The 23,682-nt window shown below is 39.6% G+C and overlaps 1 protein-coding gene across 2 annotated transcripts in view; it reads left to right on the plus strand.

Moving 5' to 3' along the window:
• Window positions 1-9,346: 9,346 nt before the first annotated feature.
• Window positions 9,347-23,682, plus strand: part of LIMA1 (LIM domain and actin binding 1) — a 91,098-nt gene continuing 76,762 nt past the window's right edge. For both annotated transcript variants that reach the window (XM_032420495.1, XM_032420497.1), the window contains exon 1: window positions 9,347-9,457. The gene's annotated coding sequence lies outside the window, so the exon portion shown is untranslated. The remainder of the gene's footprint in view (window positions 9,458-23,682) is intronic.

Genomic DNA, 23,682 nt, shown 5'->3' on the forward strand with positions numbered 1-23,682 from the left:
ATTAAACCTTGCCCTCTGAGATGTAACAGAAGCTCAAGAATGTAAAAGTGAGAATGGGCACATTTCTCTGAGGCTAAGTTATTTCTCAACTATCCTACTTATTTCTCAAAGATACATGCTAATGGAATGTTACATTTTCTTTTCTTTTTTTAAAAGATTTATTTATTTTAGAGAGGGCGAGAGAGAGTGAGTGGGGGAGGGGCAGAGGAACAGAATCTTCAAGCAGACACACCACCCCCCACACCCCCCACCCCCTCTGAGTGTGGAGTCAATCCCACCACCCAAGGGATCATGACCTGAGCTGAAAACAAGAGTCGGATACTTAACTGACTGAGCCACCCAAGTACCCAGGAATGTTACATTTTCAAAATAAAACACCAAAAAAGCTGAAGAAAAAAGAGTGAATTAGTGCCAATGTCGAGAAATCAGGAGTAAAGAAATATAGGACCCAACACAGGAGAAAAGCAAAGTAATCGTTTGCAAAAGCAAAGCAAACCATCATTTGATGATCCCAATCTGCTCTTTTTCCAATAAATTTTATGTAATTAAGTTTGATATGTGATCTACTATTAAACTACCATTTCTTACCCGGTGCAAATGCCATTAAAATAAACCTTCTTTCAGCTTTAGCACTCCTGACTACAATAGTGCTATTTTTTTTTAACTTTTTGTATAGTTACAGGGATTGTAACATTGTGTGATTCTACATTATTATCTACAAATTCTGGAGAAGCATTCAAATTATTTCATGTTTTAAAATTTTATTTTGATGATACAATTTTCCCCTACCAGCTATTCATAGTGAAGTTAATTCTCCATAAATCCAAGGAGATAGCCTTAATAAATCAAAATAATTAAGATGCTTTGTTTCTGAGGCACCTGGCTGGCTCAGTCAGTAGAGCATGGGACTCTTGATCTCAGGGTTGTGAGTTCCAGCTCCATGTTGGGTGTGGAGACTACTTAAACAAACAAACAAATAAGTAAAAGATGCTTTGTTTTTAATAAACACATAATAAAAGACATAAATTTATTACTCTTTAGTAATATATTCCTAGACAGAGCTTCAAATTTATTAAGTGGAATGTCTTTAAACATATTTGACTTAAATCTTTAACATGAGATTCATGCTTTCTAATACCAATTTAAAATTTTCCAAATCTTTTATAGTACACTTAATTTTTTACTTTCTGAATGTTAGTTGATCTTGACTGCAAGCAATCGAAAATAATGAAAATTCTTCAAGAACGTCAATCATTAAAGCAAGGTCTTGCAAGAAATTAATGTTAGCTAATCTCTTTGCTAAACCAGAATAAAAAGAATGAGAAAAATGCAATATAGTGAAGGATATGCCTGATATACAGCGGTGGCAGTTTGTAAACCACATGCTACCCATCTTACCTCAGTATTTGACCAGTTTTAATAATTTCAAGTTCTTTATAGTTTCTAACTCAATTTTAATTGTATTGGATTGGTGATAAAAAGACTAAATTTTATCCAGGATATTTTTAAATGACTGACTTATTTTATTTCAGATATTGAATTGTAACTGATGACTTAGTGCCAAATGATGACTTCAGGAAAATTTTCTAACAAATTTATAGCTTGACTCCAGACTTCCTTCCCACTATTGTACAAATACCATTAGAACAAAATACAATTAAGTTCTCTTTCAAACATTATCAAAGTCACAACCATTTAAAGTAGACAATAATGTATCAGAAATACACTCCTTTGTGACTGACACCAAGTCTTTTAAAGCAACAAATATTAGCAGTACAAAACCTGATTCAATTGTGTACTGCAGATAATTCACTAGGTGCATTTCTTCAGAAGTGTAGATGCCTAATCAATTATAGCACTTATTTGAAATTCTCTTCTACAATATTGCTAAATATCTTCATATAATTTCTTTTGCAATATGTCCTGTTGTTCTTGTTGCACTGTATTTGGGTATGTAAACAATTGCTTATATCTACTCCATTTTTTCCTCTTAATTTTATTGCCTTACTCACTATCAGATAAAGGCCTATTATGTTTTACTAAACTGTAAAGACTATTAAAAACTTCTATGATGGGGCGCCTGGGTGGCTCAGTCGGTTAAGTGGCTGCCTTCGGCTCAGGTCATGATCTCAGGGTCCTGGGATCGAGCCCCACGTCGGTTTCCCTGCTCAGCGGAGAGCCTGCTTCTCCCTCTCCCTCTGCCTGCCGTTCTGCCTACTTGTGCTATCTCTCTGTCAAATAAATAAATAAAATCTTTAAAAAAAAAAATTCTATGATAGTATCAATATCTTTATTATTTAGTTTTACACTAAATTAGGAATTGAGCCAGTTGATTCTAACAAATCTTGGATTTTAGTACAGTCGTTAGAAAAATGCTATTCTCTCTTTTTTTCTTTTTTTTTTGCAGGAAAGTCTGTCTAGTTTTATTAGTACCATTGGGATTACTAAATAATGCCCTCTATTCGCTGGATCATGGACATACTTTTCTGCTGTCACTACTAAATGCTGAACTATCAAACCATCCATACATCCTAGTTCACCTTCTTTTATTTCAAACCATTTGTACTGTTCCAAAAACAAACACTTGTTTTTCATTCCAACCATCTGGAAGCACAAGGTTATCTATTTCTTCCTTTGATGAACCTGATGGTTTCTTCAATGATTGGTCACTCAACAATTTTGAAATTTTCCATTAGCTTAGGTATCCCACAGTTTTCACTTCTATCATTTTCTGTGTCTATTTTAAACTTCTTCAGATTAAAAAATGTATATATTCTTCAGATTTAAAAAAATAAGTCACTCTGTTACCTTGGCATTTTAGGGATCAGAATCTGAAAAATAATTTTGTTGTGTTAGTAAAATTCAGAATACAACTTGGGAGTTAATACCAAATTTTTGTTAATAATTTTAATGTGCCTGGGGCACCTGGGTGGCTCAGTCAGTTAAGCGTCTGCCTTTAGCTCAGGTCAGGATCCCAGGGTCCTGGGATTGAGCCCTGCATCGGGCTCCCTGCTCAGTGGAGAGCCTGCTTCTCCCTCCCCCTCTGGTACTCCCCCTTCTTGTACTCTCTCTCTCTCTCTCTCTGTGTCAAATAAGTGAATAAAATCTTTAAAAAATAATAATTTTAATATGCCTTTGGAAAAAGCATAAATTTCACTTTTTAAGTAGAAAAAAAATTTACTACATTGTAATTAGCTAAACCAGTATTTTTTTACCCTGCTTATTAATGGAGAGTTGGGTAAAAATAAGTCATAGATGATTTGCTTGGCTTTTGGTTTTAAATATTTTAATGCGAATTTCTAAGAATATACTAATATTTAGTTTCACCTTAAAGATTTAGAATGTGCTATTTTACTTTCATTATTTTGAAATAAGAGGTATATAGAAATAATAGGTATATAATAGGAATAATAGGTATGCAGCAGTGTTTTAATATATTACATATACCTTATATTACAATAGCTAAGATGTGGAAATGTTATATACATTAGCATACACATAAATATATATGTGTGTGTATATATATATATATATATACATACAGTCAATATTTTGAATACAATTCAAAATTTCTATGTCTCTTTTATGTCAACTACATTTTTTTTTTCCAAGAATATCTATGTCCAGGGATGCCTGGGTGGCTCAGTCATTAAGCATCTGCGTTCGGCCCAGGTCATGATCCCAGTGTCCTGGGATTAAGCACCACATCAGGCTCCTTGCTCCGCAGGAAGCCTGCTTCTCCCTCTCCCACTCACCCTGCTTGTGTTCCTGCTCTCGCTATCTCTCTCTCTGTCAAATAAATAAACAAAATCTTAAAAAGAAAAAAAAAAAGAATATCTATGCCCAATGTGGGGCTTGAACTCAAGACCTTAAGATCCAGTCGCATACTCTACCAACTGAGCCAGCCAGGCACCCCTCAACTACATTTTTTTAACCTTTGACTCCCTTCACCCATTTCTCTTACTTCTCACCTCTAGAAACCACCAATTTCTTTTCTGTATCTATGAGCTTGTTTTATGTTGTTGTTTTTAAGATTCTGTATAAGAAATCATACTGTATTTGTCATTCTCTGACTTATTTCACTTAGCATAATGAGCTCAAGATCCACCTATGTTGTCTCAAATGGCAAGATTTTATTCTTTTTAATGGCTAAGTAATAATATTCCATTATATAAAATAAATCGTATTTCATATATTCATGATTTCTTTATCCATTAATCCATTGGTGGACACTTAGGTTGTTTCCACATCTTAGCTATTGCAAATAATGCTGCAATGAACATAGGGATCTTTCTGAGTTAGTGTTCTTGTCTTCTTTGGGTACATATGCAGAAGTGGAATTACTGGATCATATGGAGTTCTATTTTTATATATTTTGAACATCATACTGTTTGCCATAGTAGCTGCACCAATTTACATTCCCATCATCAGTGCACAATGGTTCCCTTTTCTCCACATCCTTGTAAACTCTTGTTATTTCCTGTATTTTTTATTTTTTTATTTTTATTTTTTTAAAGATTTTATTTATTTGACAGAGAGAGCACAAGCAGAGGGAGAGAGAGGGAGAAGCAGGCTCCCTGCTGAGCAAGGAGTCCAATGTGGGACTCGATCCCAGGACCCTGGGATCATGACCCAGGCCGAAGGCAGCCACTTGACCAACTGAGCCACCTAGGCATTCCTCCTGTATTTTTTATAATAGCCATTCTAACAGGTGTGAAATGACATCTCATTGTGGTTTTGATTTGCATATCCTATGATTAATGACATTATCTTTTCAAGCATGTCCTTTTGGAAAAATGTTTATTCAGATCTTCTGCCCATTTTTTATAGTTTTTTTAAAAGATTTTATTTATTTGAGAGAGAGAGTGGGGGGGCAGAGGGAGAGGAAGAGACAGAATCTCAAGCAGACCCCTCACTGAGCAGGTCTGATGTGCGGCTGGTTCCCAGGACCCCAAGATCATGACCTGAGCCCAAATCAAGAGTTGGACATTTAACCGACTGAGCCACTCAGGTGCCCCCTTCTGCCTATTTTTAAATTGGATTGTTTGCTTGTTTGCTATTTTGTTCTATGAGTTCTTTATATATTTTGGATATTAGCTCTTACTTAATTGGCAAATATTTTCTCCCATTCAGTAGGTTGACTTTCCATTTTGTTGATGGTTTCCTATGGTTTGCAGAAGATTTTAGTATGATGTAGTTCTACTTATTTATTTTTGCTTTTGTTGCTTTTGCTTTGGGTATCATATTCAAAAAAATATTGCCAAGGGGCATCTGGGTGGCTCAGTCAGTTAAGCATCTGCCTTCAGCTCAGGTCATGATTCCAGGGTCCTGGGATTGAGCCCCATTTTGGGCTCCCTGCTCGGTGGGGAGCCTGCTTCTCCCTCCCCCACACTCTCTCTCTCAAATAAATAAAATCTTGAAAAAAATTATTAAAAATAGGAAGAAGATCTGAATATCTTCCCCCTCCCCCATCTCATGCTCTTTCACATGCACTCTCTCTCAAATAATTAAATAAAATCTTTAAAAAATATATTGCCAAGATCTATGTCAGAGAACTTACTGCCTATGTTTTTTTCTATGAGTTTTATGGTTTCAAGTCTTACGTTCAAGTCCTTAATCCATTTTGAGTTAATTTTTGTGTATGGTGTAAAATAGTGGTAGAGTTTTATTCATTCATTCACATGTGGCTGTCCAATTTTCCCAACACCATTCTTTGAAGAGACTATCCTTTGCTCATTATGTATTTTTTACTTTTTTTAAAAAAATACTTTATTTATTTTTTGAGAGAGAGGGAGGGAGAGAGCGAGTGAGAGTGCACAAGCAGGGCCAGGGGCAGAGGGAGAAGCAGACTCCCCACTGAGCGGGGAGCCCGATTTGGGGCGTGATCCCAGAATGCCGGGATCACGACCTGAGCCGAAAGCAGATGCCCAACCGCTGAGCCACCCAGGTGCCCTTTGACTCCTTTGTTGTACATTTATTGGCTATATATGCCTGGGTTTATTCCTGGGCTCTCTATTCTGTTCCATTGATTTATGTGTCTGTTTTTATACCAATACCATACTATTTTAAATATAATAATAGTAAATGTTATATAGTTTAAAATCAGGGTGCATACTTCCAGCTTTGCTCTTCTTTCTCAAGATTGCTTCGGCTATTTGAGGTTTTTTAGTTCCATACAAATTTTAGGATTATTTGTTCTATTTCTTTGAGAAATGCCATTGAAATTTTGATAGGGATTGCACTGAAACCGTAGATTGCTTTGGGTAGTAAGAACATTTTAGTAATATTGATTCTTCCAATCCGTAAGCACAGAATATCTTTCCATTTGTGTCCTCTTCAATTTCTTTCATTACTGTCTTACAGTTTTCAACATACAGATCTTTGACCTCCTTGGTTAAATTTATTCGTAGGTATTTTGTTCCTTTTGATGAAATTGTAAATGGGATTCTTTTATTTCTCTGATAGTTTGTTATTAGTGTTGAGAACAGATTTTTGTGTATTGATTTTGTATTCTACAACTTTATTGAATTCATTTATTAGTTCTCACGGTTTTTTTGATGGAGTCTTTGGCAGGATTTTAAACTAAAATACTTACTTTGCTTTTTGGCCTATATCTGTACTTTGTGTGACCTGCTATTTCTTGAAAATCCATCAGTTTTGATTCACTTTTTCGAACAATACCTCACAAAATCAGACTATGAACCAGACTATGAACAAATGCTTGATTACAATTTGATTCAGCAAAAAGGATGCTCTCACATCACTGTCAAAGAAGTGTAGTTCAGACATGGATGTTGGCTGATATTTTCACTTAAGTTAACCAGTAAGACAAAAGTAAAATAGCGGGGATGCCTGGGTGGCTCAGTCAGTTAGCGGCTGCCTTGGGCTCATGTCGTGATCCTGGGGACCTGGGATGGAGTCCCGCATTGAGTCCCGCATCACCTTCCTCGGCAGGGAGTCTGCTTCTCCCTCTGCCTGCCTCTCCCCCTGCTTGTGCTCTGTGTGTGTGTCTCTCTCTGACAAAAAAAAGTAAAACAGCGAAGAGGTATGTCCAAACTTCACTCATTTATCAATGACATTAGCAACTTCTTTGCTGAATTGGATAACAGTTTTTGAATACTGAAAGAATACTTCCTCAATTTTTTGTGCTGTTCACATGTCAAGGCCAGGAATGTGATACACTGTTAACTTTAATTCTGCATTATCAACATTTTCTCTACCAGCCTACTGACTGCTTTGTAAATAAAGCTTTACTGGAACATGGCCACACCCATTTTAAATGTTAACAGTTGAGTAGTTGTGACAAAGACCATATGTACTAGAAAGCCTATTTGTTTACAGAAAAAGTTGCAGATACTTGGGCCAGGAAAATCAACAAAACAATACACCAAACCCTTATTTGTAGCATTTGCCAACTTCCACGTGTAAATATCCTATTGCAGCCAATTTCAAACTACAAATAATGACCTCTCTGACCTGAGTTGGGAAGAGATGCATATATTCCCATCATACAGATAAAATACACAAACTCAGGGGCAGAGTTCTTAGTAAAACTAAGTTTAAAAAAAGTGATGAGGGGCTCCCGGGTGGCTCAGTCGTTAAGCATCTGCATTCAGCTCAGGTTGTGATCCCAGGGGCCTGGGATTGAGCCCCGCATCGGGCTCCCTGCTCAGTGGGAAGCCCGCTTCTTCCTCTCCCACTCCCCCTGCTTGTGTTCCCTCTCTCGTTATGTCTCTATCAAATAAATAAATAAAATCTTAAAAAAAAAAAAGTGATGAGTTTTGAGTATTTATTATCTGATTTTAACATATTTAATTGTAAAGTTATATAATTTTGATTTTTAACAGTGGTTATGTTTAACAACTGGCTCATAAAATCCCCCCAATTTAGCAATCAGCCTTGCAAACTGGTAAAAGTCAGCTGTGAGGTACTTCTAGCTCTATTTTCAAAAGGACACTAAGGGAGAATTTTGGAGTAATTTGCCTAGTTGGTAAATCGCTGTGTCAAGATTCAAATGTAGGTCTAAAACTCTGACCCAGGTTAGGCTTCTTAGCCTTCTTGGTGGAGAATAAGGGCCATTATTGGCTTGATTTTTTACAAATTGAGTGTGTGTGACATCTATTGAGGGAACTAAGCCTGCAAGGGAAGGCATCTTCTGGAGTACCATCCTATATTGATACTCTTTTACATTCCTATGCTTCCTGCCAGTTTTGCTAGTCTTGATGCTTGGTACCTATGCAGAAATCAGTTTAGGCTGGGTATTTGAAGGAAGAAGGGAACGGATTGGTCTATCCATCTGCTGTTGGAAATTTCTCTATTAAATATTTTCCTTGGGGCGCCTGGGTGGCTCAGTCGTTAACCTTCGGCTCAGGTTATCATCCCCGGGTCCTGAGATCAAGCCCCACATCGGGCTCCCTGCTCCGCCGGAAGCCTGCTTCTCCCTCTCCCACTCCCCCTGCTTGTGTTCCCTCTCTTGCTGTGTCTCTCTCTGTCAAATAAAAAATATATATATTTTCCTTAACTGCTTCAGGAAGTGTAAGTGTAGGCATTTAGTACCACAAGCCCCTTGGAGTACTTACCAAGCTACATGAATTCCAAAAACCTTCAGAAAACTTATCTGAAACCTTACTCCATTTGCAGTTCAGGAAAAGTAAGGACACTATCAGAGGGTACTCATGCTGCCTCACGGAACTGGGGCAAGAATTTGGGGACAGGGCGGCCAACTGGTAGGCCTATTGACTTTATCTCTCACACAGCTCCAATTCTAAGTGTAGGAATAATAACGGTTAGAGCTGTTGTAGAACTACATCTGCCCTGTCCAACCACTTCGTTTTTACAAGAAAACACAGCCCTCGTGAGGTGAAGCGACCTGATGAACGTCAAGCAGTACAGTCAGGATTCATTTGTAGCTCTTTCCACTACACCACACGGCCTCCTCTAAAACACCCTCTCTGCACAAACTTACCCCGAAAGCACCAGGAACCTGGTTGGGGACTGACCCACAGTTGAACCGAGGTCAAACCGCCCAGTCGTTCCTAAGTCAAACTGCTGAAACTCTGGGTCAGAGGTAAGGCCAAAGTAAAGAAGAACAAAGCTCAGGGTTTCATTAAAGGAGCGTGGCTCCCGCACAAAGAAGCGCGGAACGTGAGAGGCAGCCCTTGGAAAAGCAGCCACGCCTCTCACGACGCCAAACGCTGCGCGCGGCGGAGCAACACGAACAGCCGAGAACGCAAGACACGCCCCCGGCGGCGCGCACGCCCTCCCAGAGGCCAAACGGGAGGCCGGCGTGCGCGCCCCCGCAGCGGGGGGCGGGGCGGGGCGGGGCTCTGAGCCGGACCGGGGCGGGGCCGCAGGAGCTGTAGGTGTTGCAGCTGGGTCGGGACAGGTGCGCGAGGTAGAGCGCCTAGGACCCGCGGCAGGGCTGGTAGCAGCACGGAGGAAAGACCGATTTAGCCAGGTAAGCGCCTTCTCTCTCCACATCCTCCACAGCCGGAGAGTGCGCGAGACCCCGGCTCCCTCCACAGTCTCTTTCTCCAGCGACTTCTGGGGCAGGGGGAGCACAAGGAGCGTGAACCCCCCCTCCCCCACCCCCACCCCCCACCGCCCCCGAGAGAGAGAGTAGAGGAATTACTGATCCTCTGCTCTTTCCTCACTTCTGGGTACTGCGCTGGGCTTGGGACTAATTATGTAGGGCCGAACCTTTGCTGCCTGAGGGCGGGAGCTGATAGGGACCACCTCTTCCATCGGAAACACTCCTTTCTAACTATATTCGTTTTTGGTGCGGTGGAGGAAGGCGGCAGTTCATAAAAATTTAAAATAGTCTCCTAGGGAAATATTCTGATATTCAACTGCTCTTTTCCCATCTTCATTTAAAGTATTCCCTCCCTCTTCGATTTTTACCCCCTTCCGTTCTGCCAACTAAGACACTACAGCCCTTTGAGGCATGTTGAGAATATAGCAGTCCTTGCAGCTGGGTGTGTCATCCTCGAACCGCTATAGTGTATATATCACTGGCACCTGTCACCAGCATACGTAGGTGTTAATATAAGGTAACTGTACACCCGTGGCTACACCTACTAAGCTTGAAGCTGTAGGTGCTAGGAGCCAACCATCTGGCGTCCTTCCTTGCCTCCTTACTGGCGCTTACAACAAGGAGTTTAGCTGATCCTGGTAAGAGATATTTGAACTACTATTGTCTTTCACCTAATTCCAGCTTTCCAAAGTCTGCCTAATCCAGATGGTTCTACTGACTTGGCTTGTCGAGTTAGTCGAAGGTACTTAGGGAGTTATCAGTCTTAAGACAATACCCCTTTAGGGGAGAGGCCTTTTGCATTAAGTATTCTTTCTTTTGCTGTTGATTTAAGTGGTTAAACAGAATACTTTTTATCCGCATGGTTACTAATACTATTCACAATGATAAATATTTTAGGAATCATGAAATAACACTTTCTTCTGAGGTCTGATGTAGATGACCCTCAACAAGCATTTTCTAAGTTTCTGTGGAGTTATAGCCTGGATGAAGGATGATTGTGTCTTAGGTAGACCTTCAAAAAGTTACAGATTTAGCAGGAAAGAAGGTTAAAAAAAAAAAGGTTTGCGCGCACATTTATTTCCTTGTTTTGCATTGACAGAACAGTACATAACATGGTATTAGGTAATTACTTTAGGAACTTACTTCATTTTCTGGACAAAACATTTATTGAGTGCCTCTTGTTTTGTCAGTCCTATTGTGGATTCAAAGTTCCGAATATCCCTACTCTAAAAAAACTTATTTAAAATCAAATGGGTTAAGCAGAATCAGCAGCTACAACTTACAGGTTTGGTGAGATCAGTGTGTACTAGACATCAGCCCAGAGAACTGTAGAAGCATAGAAAATGCAGTTTAAAAAAATGTCCCTCTTTGAGGTGCCTGGGTGGTTCAGTCGGTTGAGACAGACTCTGCTGTCTTGATTTCAGGGTCCGGTTTGGGCCCCACATTGGGCATGGAACCTACTTAAAAAAAAGGGGGAGGGGACTTTTCTTCTACTTTTCCTTAAAAACAAAACAAAATAACAATAACAAAAAACTTTGAGTAATAGTGAATTATTTTCTTCATATATTTGTATCGCTCATATTCCTTACGGGGTGTTTTGCAAATGGTATGGTCTTTTTGAAGATGGGATAAGGACCTGTCCCTAATTCTGTGTCAGTTCAGTAAATAGTTGGTGGAGCTGTTTTTCACTGTTCTGTATTGGGCCTCAAAGTTGTTATCATGTAGTCCCTGAACTGTAGAGTTTCTGGGAATAGAATAGTGTATTGGCAACATTAGGAAAACAATGCCATTTTGTAAAATTGCTTGTTTGTGCAACTTTAACTTGGTACGTTCAAGTTTTGTTCCGGACTCTGGTTAAAGGTGGGCCAACTTTCAACTTTCTAATAATTCTAAGAAGAGAAAGCTTTAGAAGTGAAAACAGTTCTTTAACAGCACATCTTGATGACAGAGGACACTTTTTCTTGCTAAGGTGCCTTCAAAATGTCTCTTTTTTTTTGAAGGGGGGACAGGATGGATAAATGAGTGGAGGAAGGGGTCAGAAGTATTTGAAGATTCTTTGCAGTTTTGATGATCTGAAGTCTATAGTAGTCTTTTAAAAAAATTTTTTTTTCAAAGATTTTATTTATTTATTTGACAGAGAGAGACACAGCGAGAGAGGGAACACAAGCAGGGGGAGTGGGAGAGGGAGAAGCAGGCTTCCCACCGAGCAGGGAGCCCAATGTGGGGCTGGATCCCAGGACCCTGAGATCACGACCTGAGCCGAAGGCAGACGCTTAACGGCTGAGCCACCCAGGCGCCCCTTTTTAAAATTTTTTTTAAAAGATTTTATTTATTTATTTGACAGAGACACAGCGAGAGAGGGAGCACAAGCAGGGGAAGTGGGAGAGGGAGAAGCAGGCTTCCCGCAGAGCAGGGAGCCTGATGCGGGACTCCTCGCAGGACTCTGGGATCATGACCTGAGCCGAAGGCAGATGCTTAATGACTGAGCCACCCAGGCGCCCCTGCAGTCTGTAGTAGTCTTAAGCACTCTTCATGTAACTGCAGGTTTTTATTAATTGCCTACTGTGTGCCAGTGATCTAGTATACAGAGGATGAACATGACACAGTCCCTTCTATGTGATTGTTTTTCATTTTTCTTATTTGTTTGTTTGTTTGTTTATACATAGGCTCCGTGCACAGCATGGAGCCCACTGCCAGTCTCGAATTCATGACCCTGAGATCAAGACCTGGGCTGAGACCAAGAGTCGGACGCTCAACCAACTAAGCTACCCAGGCGCCCGTTTTCATTTTTTAAATGGAGATTCTGAGTTAATAAAACAGATGGTGGTTGTCTCATTTGGTAATTTGAGCCATGGTACTTGATGAACACATTTCTTTGACATTACTTACCTCTTTTCTTTCTGTTTACACCTTAGGAAAGTGGTCTTCACTGGGAATTTTTGGAAAGGCAGTCAGTATTTGCATGTATTTTGGGTATTTAAAATGATTATGTTGTTTCCTTAAAATGTTTTCAAGTACAATTTTAATGATTGTTCTTCTTAGGGTTTCAAGTTTGTGACTTTCCCCTGATATTTTTTGACAATCATCTATAATTAACTTAGGGCTTCTGTACCAGAAAGGTTCTTCAAAGACATATACACCCAGACACAAAAGAAGGTTGAGAGTATAGGAGATCATTAGACATCTTTGCCATAAAAGGCCACCTAACCACAAATTGGGAGAATTTGTCACTGTTTATGTTGATAACGAAACTAGTTTTCAGGCATTCTTAATTCCATACTCTCAGAAATAGGTGACTTTTATTTGGATTGGAATTGTACTCTTTCTGCAGATAGGAAAATTTGTGACTTGTCAGGAATTTCCATAAGAAAAGACTTGTCTTTTTCTTAAGGTTACTATGGTCTTTCACTGTGTGTTTTGTGATAGGAAGTTAAAGTACTTTATTTTGGATTGTGTACAGTAATCTCCAGGTGATGTTAAATTACTTAAAACAGACTCTCAAGGTTCTTTAGTAACAAATGAGTGGTTGTAAATTGAGTAGTTTCTTACTTAATGATTGTGGAAGTGAGATTCTATGGTAAATGGTACTCTTCCTAGGAACATACTGCTATGTTTATTGTGTGGCTGACTGCAAAGTCCTTGAGACTCAGTCAAATTATTGTGCAAATGCAGATCTCTTTTTATAAAAGGACCAGATTTGACCCAACAAGCAATCCATTATTTAGCACGTCAAATGATTTCTTTATACTTGAAAATGTTTCTAGAGACTTCACATGTGCAGTCATGAAAAGTTAATAAGTACCATGATATATTACATTCATTTTATTTGCTTTTAAAGAATTTCTTCATAATGCTACAATGAAACTAAGAACTTCCATCTTTAAGGGGGAAAAGATGCAACTTTTTGTTCTTTTTTTTTTTAAAGATTTTATTTTTAAGTAATCTTTGCACCGAACATGGGGCTTGAACTCACGACCCTGAGATCAAGAGTCACATGCTCTACCGACTGATCCAGCCAGGTGCCCCCCACCCTTTTATAAAGATTTACTTTTTGTATTTCTGATGACAAGCATGGGGCTATTTTTTTCTATTTATCCTATAACAGAGCTTACTATATGGAAAACTTTACAATCCTTCAAACATGTTTTTTCTTGCCAATTTTTGGTTCATTACCCATAGATTAGTAATCCTGATATACTTTTACTTGGTTTTAGATTTCCACCATCTTTTTTTCCCCATAAACTGAAATTTAAGCAAATGGCCCAGGATTTCTTTTCCTCGTAGTCAGTTTCACCGAATAGGTAATTTTCAGATTTGGTTTCCACCTCCAGCACTAGATAGGAAACCTGTCTGCCCTTGCATTGTACCCAGTGATTTCCCTGTAATGGCCCTGTCACTGCCCTCCTCCTAACCACTTGGCAACATTTGACCAAGTGAGCATCTTTTTTGGTTATTTCTTTTATTTGGCTTTCTTGGCATGACTTTACCTGGTTGTCCATCTTCTAATCTAACACTTCCTCTCATGCCTCTTCACTGACTCACAGTCTTTTTGCCCCTCAAGTGTGGATGTTTGCCATGGTCCAGCATCCTGTTCTTATTATACTCTCTCCCTGTGCAGTCTGATCTATTTCCATGGCTTCAACTAACATCTCCATGTGAGGGGCGCCTGGGTGGCTCAGTTGGTTAAGCGACTGCCTTCGGCTCGGGTCATGATCCTGGAGTCCCGGGATCGAGTCCCGCATCGGGCTCCCTGCTTGGCAGGGAGTCTGCTTCTCCCTCTGACCTTCCTCCCTCTCATGCTCTCTGTCTCTCATTCTCTCTCTCTCAAATAAATAAATAAAATCTTTAACATCTCCATGTGAGTGATTTGCAGATTATTTTTTAAACCTCTTTGTATATTATATATATAATTCTTGTTTTATTTTCACATATACAAATATGCATACCCATTTAGAAGATAAGAATTACATATGCTTATTATGAAAACTTGAGGAAAAATATAAAGAAGGCAAAATATTCCATAATCTGTTCCAGAGAGAACTATTTGGTATATTTCCTTTCAGTCTTTTTTTTTCCCCTTTGATACACACACACACACACACACACACACACACACACACGTAATTGGTCTCATCCTATTACAGTAGATATAGTTTTGTATATGCTTTTTCACTTTACATTATGTCATAATTTTCCATGGTATCAAAATTATTTGAAAACAATTATAATGGATGTTCAATATCCTATTGTATTGATACGCATAATTTAACTCTGTACTCGGGTATTATGATTGTTACAACATTATTAACAAGCGAAAAAATTGAGAATAAATTAATGCATAAATCTTTGTACAAATCACTCACTATTGGGGCGCCTGGGTGGCTCAGTTGTTAAGCGTCTGCCTTCGGCTCAGGTCATGATCCCAGGGTCCTGGGATCGAGCCCCGCATCGGGCTCCCTGCTGGGCGGGAAGCCTGCTTCTCCCTCTCCCACTCCCCCTGCTTGTGTTCCCTCTCTTGCTGTCTCTCTGTCAAATACATAAGTAAAATCTTAAAAAAAAAAAAAAAAATCACTCACTATTTCCTTAGGTTAGATTCCCAGAAGCTGAATTACCAGGTCATAGGGAATAAAAATTAAAAAACACTAAACCTGCTGTCAAATTGCTTTTTGTAAAGATTAGACTGATTAAATTAACATTCTCACCTGCAGTGATTGTGAGTGCCCATCTTATTTTTTAATATTGGATCTTATTTTTTAATCTTTATTAATTTGTTAAGCAAAAGTGATTTAATTTGTATTTTATTACTAGTGAGAGCAAACATTTTTCATATGTTTATTTCCATTTCAGTTTCTTCTGTGCATTGTTGTCTTTTGGTTAATCCATTCCCATTTTGGGGTCTTAAAATTTTAATTATGTTGCTTTTTGTTTGGGGTTCTTTCATTTATTTGGGGCTTTGGGGGAAGGAGTACAGATTTTTATTAGGCCAAATCGAATGAGTGGAGTGATGAAGTGGAAAGTGTACACAAGTTGAAATTGTGGCATTTTAAATTCCTGTTGGTGTGAGAAGCCAGAGCTTGTGATTGTTGGAGCAGCACTGGCAAATGGAAAGGGTGTTGACCTGAAAGTCAGGATTCCCAACCTGGTGTTGGGAACCAACCACTGAGGTGATCTTGGGCAAGTCATTCATCCTCTCTGAGCCTTTTCTGTAAAATGGATGGGTTGGGTTATTGATCCCAAAGACCATACAACCTCTGTGCTGAAAGGATGCTTTACAAGCCACCGCTCTCTAGACATTGTGAAATTATTTTTTGTCCCATACCTAACCCTTCACCCAGTTTAGATATATAGAGCCCAAGGAGAAAGACTGGATGCAGTGAAGGCGATTTTCATAGGGGGAGCAAGGCTTAATGGAACCTAGAGGCACTTTAATGTAGAAGTTGGAAAGACTGGCATTTTTGAGGCACTCCCATAGATTGACACTTGGCAGCCTAGTTACATAAATCATAAAAGCCCTGCTAATCTATGCCACAAAGCCCCATCATCTCTAATGGGTGTACAACAAATCTCATTTTATGACAAGAGGTTTAAGTTGCCAAGCCAAGTTACTTAACAACTTCCACTATTCCGTACAGGAGCTATACTTAGTGGGGTTTTTTCTTAGTCATTTGTATAAGCTCTTCATTTTAAATTTTTTTAAAGATTTTATTTATTTATTTGAGAGACAGGGTGAGAGCAAGAGAGAGAGGATGAGCAGGAATGGGAAGGGCAGAAGAAGAGGAAGAAACAGACTACCCGCGGAGCAGGGAGCCTGGCACAGGGCTCGATTCCATGACTTGAGCTGAAGGCAGACATTTAACCGAGCCACCCAGGTGCCCAGCTCTTCATTTTAAGAATATTAATTATTTGCCCTGTGGTCAAATGTTTAACTAGTTATGTGCCTTTTAATTTTATATATGGTAAATTATTATTTATCTATAGATCTTTTTCTTTGGGATTTCTTTTGTTGCTTTTATGTTGTGAAGCCTTTTGCCATCTGAAGATGGGTTAAGTATTCACTTTGATTACCTACTAATTTTTATGATTTTTACTTTTTATAATAAATTTTTTAAATTGTCTTGAATTTACTTAGGAGTACCAAAGCAGGCATATCTTCTGAGCTCCAGCTCCATATTTCCAACCAGTTGGCAGACCATGTAGATATTCCCTATGTACCAGACACTTGTGTCCACCTCATTCCCTAAGGAGAAAGCTTGAAGTTGTCTTGAATGCTTCATTCCTTCTCTTTTCTTTTTTTTTTTTTTTTTGAGATTTTATTTATTTTTTTGAGAGAGAGAAAGAGAGAGTGTGTGTGCACGAGCAAGGGGGAGTAGCAGAGGGAGAGGGAGAAGCAGACTCCCTGCTGAGCAGGGAGCCCAATGTGGGACTCGATCCCAGGACCCTGAGATCATGACCTGAGCTGAAGGCAGACCTTAAGTTACTGAGCCACTTAGCCACCCCAGTCCTTCTCTTTTCCCACATTTAATCAATCGCCATGTTTGGTTGATTCTACCCCAACGGGGTGATAATGGCTCTTTGTCATTGTTCTAATTCATACCCCCCTTTTTTTTGCTAAAGTCCTTAGAATTGGTTTCAGTTTTTCCCTTTTAGTCCAGAGTTGTCATAAAAATAATAGAATACCGGTTTTCAAAGTATGGTTCCCTTGATTACCTGTTTTAGAATCTCCTGGGGTGTTGGTTAAAAAGGTAGGTTTCCAGGTCCCACTAGACTTACACATCAATATATTTGAGAGAATGGGGCCTGGGAATCTGCAGTATTAACAAGTACCTCAGGAGATTCATTTACACACTTAAGGGGAAGCAAAGCCCAAGTAAATTAAATCTAAATTTCTCTGGATGCCATTCAAGACCCCCACTTCCACACCCTGACAGCCTATTTTTCCAGGCTTATCTCCCACATCACCATCCACCCACCTGGCATTGTAGCCACACGGTGATTCACAGTTTCCTGGACCCACCCTGTCCCTTCCTGCCTCTGTGCCTTTGCTCATGCAGTTCCCATAGCCTCAGGCTCCTCTCCCTCCTCCCACTCCTGCTTAAATCCTTTTCCTTAGGAGTTCAAATAAAATGCTCCTTTTAAAAAAATAAAGCCTTGGGGCGCCTGGGTGGCTCAGTCGTTGGGCGTCTGCCTTGGGCTCAGGTCATGATCCCAGGGTCCTGGGATCGAGCCCCTCATTGGGCTCCCTGCTCAGCTGGAAGCCTGCTTCTCCCTCTCCCCCTGCTTGTGTTCCCTCTCTGGAAATATCTCTCTCTGTCAAATAAATAAATAAAATCTTTAAAAAATAATAAAAATAAAAAAATAAAAAATAAAGCCTTTTCTAATTTCTTCTATTTTAATCAGTGACTCCCTCCCCAGTCTTCACTTAGCACTTTATTTTTATTTCATTTTTTTACCTCAATACTGTCACTATTTATGAATTATTGCTTCTTTAAAAGATTATAAGTCTTCTAAGTTTGAGAATTCTGCCTTTCCTTTTTATTTGGTAGCCATTATACATATAATAGGCAATTAAATATCATAAAGTATATGAAATATATCTCTTCTTGTAAGCACTATTATATAAAAATGTTTGGATTTGCCTCACACTTAGAATAAAATTAAGATTTTTTACCACTGGTTATAAATCCTTATTTAATCTGGCTGCCACTCAGCTCTGTCATCATCTCATACTTTTCATTCACCTCCTAGCCATATTATTCTTGCCTCAGGGCCTTTGCATTTGCTATTTCTTCCATCCTGAAAACTCCCACATCTCTTCTCTTCACCTGACTGGTTGCCTATGTCCTCTGCATTATTCAGGTTTCAGCTCAAATGTCATTCTTCCAAAGAGGCCTTCCCCAGACCGCTATCTAAAGCATCTGCGCCTTTTCCTACCACCACTCCAGTTACTGTTTTCCTATTTCCTTCACTGCACTAATCACAGTATTTAACTGTCCTGTTTCCCCAGTAGAATGGAAGCTTCATGAGAGCAGAGACCTTGTCTGTCACTTTTAACATTATACCTTTAGCAAACAGAGCACTGCTTGACACATGGTAAGTCCTCAATAAGTATTTGTTGAATGCATGAATAAGCCTTTGAAGATAGACTTCTCATTTTAACAAGGCTTGTTTTGGTTTGCAATCCAAAGGTTTTGTTGTTGTTGTTGTTGTTTAATAGACAACAGCTGAGGTAGTTCCATCAGGGTTCAAAACGGGTAGCAGCCTCTGAGGATTTCTGAAGGGAGCAGGACAAAGAGAGGCTGGGCTCACCAGGATTCAGTTTTTGTTTTTGTTTTTTTAAGATTTTATTTATTAATTTGAGAGAGAGAGCACAGCAGGGGGAGCAGCAGGCAGAGGGAGAAGCAGGCTCGCCAAGCAGGGAGCCAGATGCGGGGCTTGATCCCAGGACCCTGGGACCATGACCTTGAGCCGAAGGCAGACAGCCACCAAGGTGCCCCGCCAGGATTCAGTTCTATCTGAGTGCAGGTTTTCCAAGGTGATCCCAGGATCAAAGCCACTATTTTACTACCACTGTCAGCATCTATTTCCAGGGTTGTTACTGCTGCCCAATACTAGTCCTTTAGCTCTCACTGCATTTTTAAAAGCAAGCAAAATTGGAATCCAACTGACTAGACAACTTATGGCAAAACTAGAATCCAACCAACTAGATCCTCAAGCAACAAAAAGTTTTCTTTTGCTTTTCTTTTCTAGAAGAAAAACAAGAAAGCTACCTAGAATCCTCAAGGAAAGATGAAATTATGTTCATTATACTTACTACATGCCTATTGATTTGGAAGATTTTTAGCAACAGCTGCAGACAAGGGGTTTCTTGTTAACATCTAGTTGAACCAGACAATTGAAATCATCAGTTCTAATTTCTTCCAATTTCTCTTCATTGGGTAGACTTTTTTTTTTTTTTAATATTTATTTATTTGAGAGAGAGAGAGCACAAGTGGGGGTAGGGGGAAGCAGAGAGAGAGGGAAAAGCAGACTCCCTGCTGAACACAGAGCCTGACTCGGGGCTCGATCCCAGGACCCTGAGATAGTGACCTGAGCTGAAGGCAGACACTTAATTGACTGAGCCACCCAGGCACCCCGGGTAGACTTATTCTTTAATTCTATTTTTTCTTGAAACTGCCTTGAAATTTTATTAAAAATTACAATAGTTTTTATGGCATCTTATAGTTTTCAAAGTACTTTACTTTTATTCTCTCATTTAATCTTCATAACCATCCCAGGGTGCCTGCGTGGCTCAGTGGGTTAAGTGTCCAACTCTTGATTTCGGCTCAGGTCATGATCTCAAGATTGTGAGACTGAGCTCTGCATCATCGGGCCCTGCACTGGGCGTGGAGTCTGCTTAAGATTCTCTCTCTCCCTCTCTAAAAAATAAAACAAAACAACAAAAAACTGGTAATCCTCACAGCCATCCCTTGTGAATATGTTTCTGAGTTGAAGAAACAGAGACCCAAAGAAGTTGATTGACTTTCCCATGCCAACTAAAAGACCACTACTCAATAAATACCTCTTAAAAACTTTTTAAAGCAGCAGCATCATTTGATGTAATTTTTAGAAGGTAAATATTAAAGTGTCTTTAAAACACTAACATTAATATGTTTGTGACCAGTCTCTAAGAAATAAGCTGCATAGCATTGATTGAGATAAATAGCAAAATTTTATCACTTCTGTGGCTCTGTGGTTTGTAAGTCTTTGACCAGCCTCAGCTATGCTTGTCCTTGATTAAAGCATTGTTCTGGGTTAGCTTCTCACAGATTTGTACAGAAAGGAGAGATGAGAGAACTTGCCTAGAGAAGAGTCACTTTTCAGTAAACCCGTTTTAATTCTCCTTGTGCTTGAAGGGATTGGTTAAATTGATCTGAACTGGCTTTTCAGATTGAGCAAGTCCTGAAAAAAAAAACACATCATCTAAAATTTCAGATAAGAAGAATGGAAGCCACGCCCTTCCTGGAAATGGCCAGGCATGAAACTAAGAAGCCCTGTATTTGGAGAAAACTTGATTAATTATTAAGGACAAAGGACTGGTATAAGGAGGTTATATCCTTAACGGAAGCAGCCTTCTTAAAATAAGTGTACATATTTCTTCTGCTTTGACGTTATAAAGAAGACTCTTTAATTAGCTACTTTGTGTTAATTAAGCATGTAATTGGTAAGACTTGTGAGCATGTGGTTTATAGACATGACATTCAGTTATGTAGGTGGGCCTTTGCTGAGATGTGGCAACTGAGAACTAACATAATACTGTTTTTTATTCATATGACAGATTTTTATTGAGCCTCTACACTGTACCAGGCACTGATGTTAAAGCATGGAATGGTGCAAAGGTTGAGGGAGAAACAGGCTATTCAGAGTAAACCTATGCTTTCTGTAATAGTCTTAGTCGACTATAAATTTCCACATTCTTTTTCCAATTAACTATGCCTTTCTCTACTTTTCACTTTAAATTTGAAGTTACTGACATAATTATCTGTTTTTCTACTTACTGATAAAGATTTTCCTTACTATGTGTGAATAATACTGAAAAAAACTCAATCCACTGGATTATGTTTGCCCTTACTATAAGTTAATTATCAACTGGGCAGGGAGAGGAGGAAGAAGAACCAAGCAAATAAATAACAAATTAGATTTGAAAGAGAGGTAGAATCAAACTTGGAGTAAATATTGGGTAGTTTTTAATTTAAAGAAAAAAAAAGGGGAGCCTGGATGACTCAGTTGTTAAGCATCTGCCTTCGGCTCAGGTCGTGATCCCGGGGTCCTGGGATCGAGCCCCGCATCGGGCTCCCTGCTCTGCGGGAAGCCTGCTTCTCCCTCTCCCACTCTCCCTGCTTGTGTTCCCTCTCTCGCTGTGTCTCTCTCTGTCAAATAAATAAATAAAATCTTCTTTAAAAAATTTTTAAAAAAAGAAGAAAAAAAAAGATTAGGAAGGTTCTTGGGTGGTTCTTTGTGACCTAAAAATTTTAGACCAAAGTCAGTTTTTAAAGGCTGTAATTGGAGGTTACTCTTTTACCTGTCTAGATAAGATATGTGAAGGTTACCACAATTATGTAAAAAGCTAATTTGGGTTTCAAAAATGCGAGAAGATAAGATATTCAAGCTGATGAACAATGTAATAGAAGCCATGTAGGACGTTAATAGTTATAGATCATTTTCTATGTAGAGTTTCACAGAGATATTGAGAACACCTAAAATGTGGCCCTTACACAGTGAAAGAGAGAGATTAGAGAGATTTAGACTTTTGGGTACAGAGAAATGGTGTCAGGGTTTTAAGAAGTTCTGGTGTTCCTGGTGGTCATTGCCAGTTTCTCTGAGATGACATTAGAGATCCTCTTTTCTTATTGCTGATTTAACAAAAATAAGTTGACCCTGAAATACAGTGTACACTAGAATGGCATTTCTGGTTTATTCTCTGTGCTAGAGGTCATTTTATTTTCATCCCAGCCTCCTAAAAAATGAATACGTTAACATTTATTTGACCTTTCTGGGCCTCAGTTTCTTCATCTGTAAAGTGGGACAATAATATTCCAAGTGTGTGACTGTGAGGAACTTAAGAAACTTATATATGGGGGGGCCTGGGTGGCTCAGTCGTTAGGTGTCTGCCTTCGGCTCAGGTCATGATCCCGGGGTCCTGGGATCGAGCCCCATGTTGGGCTCCCTGCTCTGCGGGGAGCCTGCTTCTCCCTCTCCCACTCCCTCTGCTTGTGTTCCCTCTCTTGCTGTGTCTCTCTCTGTCAAATAAATAAATTAAATTAAATTAAAATATATGCAAAACAATTAGAATAGTATCTGATACACATGGTAAGTGTTTGGTAAATGTTTGCTTATTTTTTTAGGATTTTTTTTTTTTAATTTGTCAGAGAGAGAGAGAACACAGGCAGGGGGAGTGGCAGGCAGAGGGAGAAGCTGGCTCCCCACTGAGCAAGAAGCCTGATGCAGGACTCGATCCTAGGACCCGGGATCATGACCTAAGCTGAAGGCAGCCAGGTGTCCCAGTGTTCACTATTTTTATTACCACTACTACTGTCACTTTATTAAGCACTTATTTTAGCACTGAGCTAAAGGAACATTTTCAGAGATGATGGGACTAAGGCTTAGAGTAATTTTCCTAGTGTTACCCAATAAGTAAGTGGTAGATTGAAGATGTCGACTTGTGCAGAAAGGAACCAGGGACAGAGTGGGCTTAGATGTGGAACAGGCTGGGGCATTTGAACTAGCCTGTCTAGTTTCAAGACACTTAGGATGAGACTGGCCCAGACCACCCCCAGATACCAGGAACATGTGTTTTGTAGTAAGTCATTAGAGCGTGGACATTGGCATTTGTCAGACTAACTAGTTTTTTGATCTTGTGCGAATTATTTAACCTTTCTGAGCCTCAGTTTCTTTCTCTGTGAGATGAGAATAATATTTGTTTCATGGTATCATAAGGACTAAGGGAGTAAAATCAAATGGAATGAATTACCTTGCGTATGACCAGTGACCAATAACCGATCCCCAGGCTTATGCTAAAGTGGCCTAGATTTTTTACCTGATTCTGACACAGTCCATCTAGATGGTGGGTGATTAGGGACAGTGTCTGCCTCCCTGCTGAGGCCCAATAACTCTGGGGTTAAACCAAATCTAAACTCCCAAAGCTGTTTTTACGTTGGAATCGTAGGGGACTCTTTTAAGAAAAATTAGAAGTGTTTGGACTCCACATGAGAGATTCAGATTCCAGAGATGATCCAGATATTCAGACCACCCTCCCCAATCCCTCCCTCACCACCCCCTCCACCCACCACCCACCCCTGCACAACTGAGAAGCATTAGATTGGCTAGTTAAGGGTAGCAGGTGAAGCACAACCCCAAACAGTGATCTTAATGCTTGGATTGTCGGTGTCAGTCAGGCTTCTCACAGGGCTGTGCTCTGGTGGGAATATTAATGAGCAGTCAAGGGGTGGGTCCCCTACAGAAGGGAACTCTACAGAAACGATCTCATCTGTAGAGTCAAGCAACATTTCTGTTTGGAAAGAATATTAATGAGGTCTGGATAGGAATCAGACACCAGGAGAGGACAGCTGCTGTGAGAGGCAATTTGAATTGTACAAGGAGTTACACACGATATT

Source organism: Phoca vitulina, unplaced genomic scaffold, assembly GCF_004348235.1.
Source record: "Phoca vitulina isolate PV1807 unplaced genomic scaffold, GSC_HSeal_1.0 scaffold23, whole genome shotgun sequence".
Taxonomy (NCBI): Eukaryota; Metazoa; Chordata; class Mammalia; order Carnivora; family Phocidae; genus Phoca; species Phoca vitulina.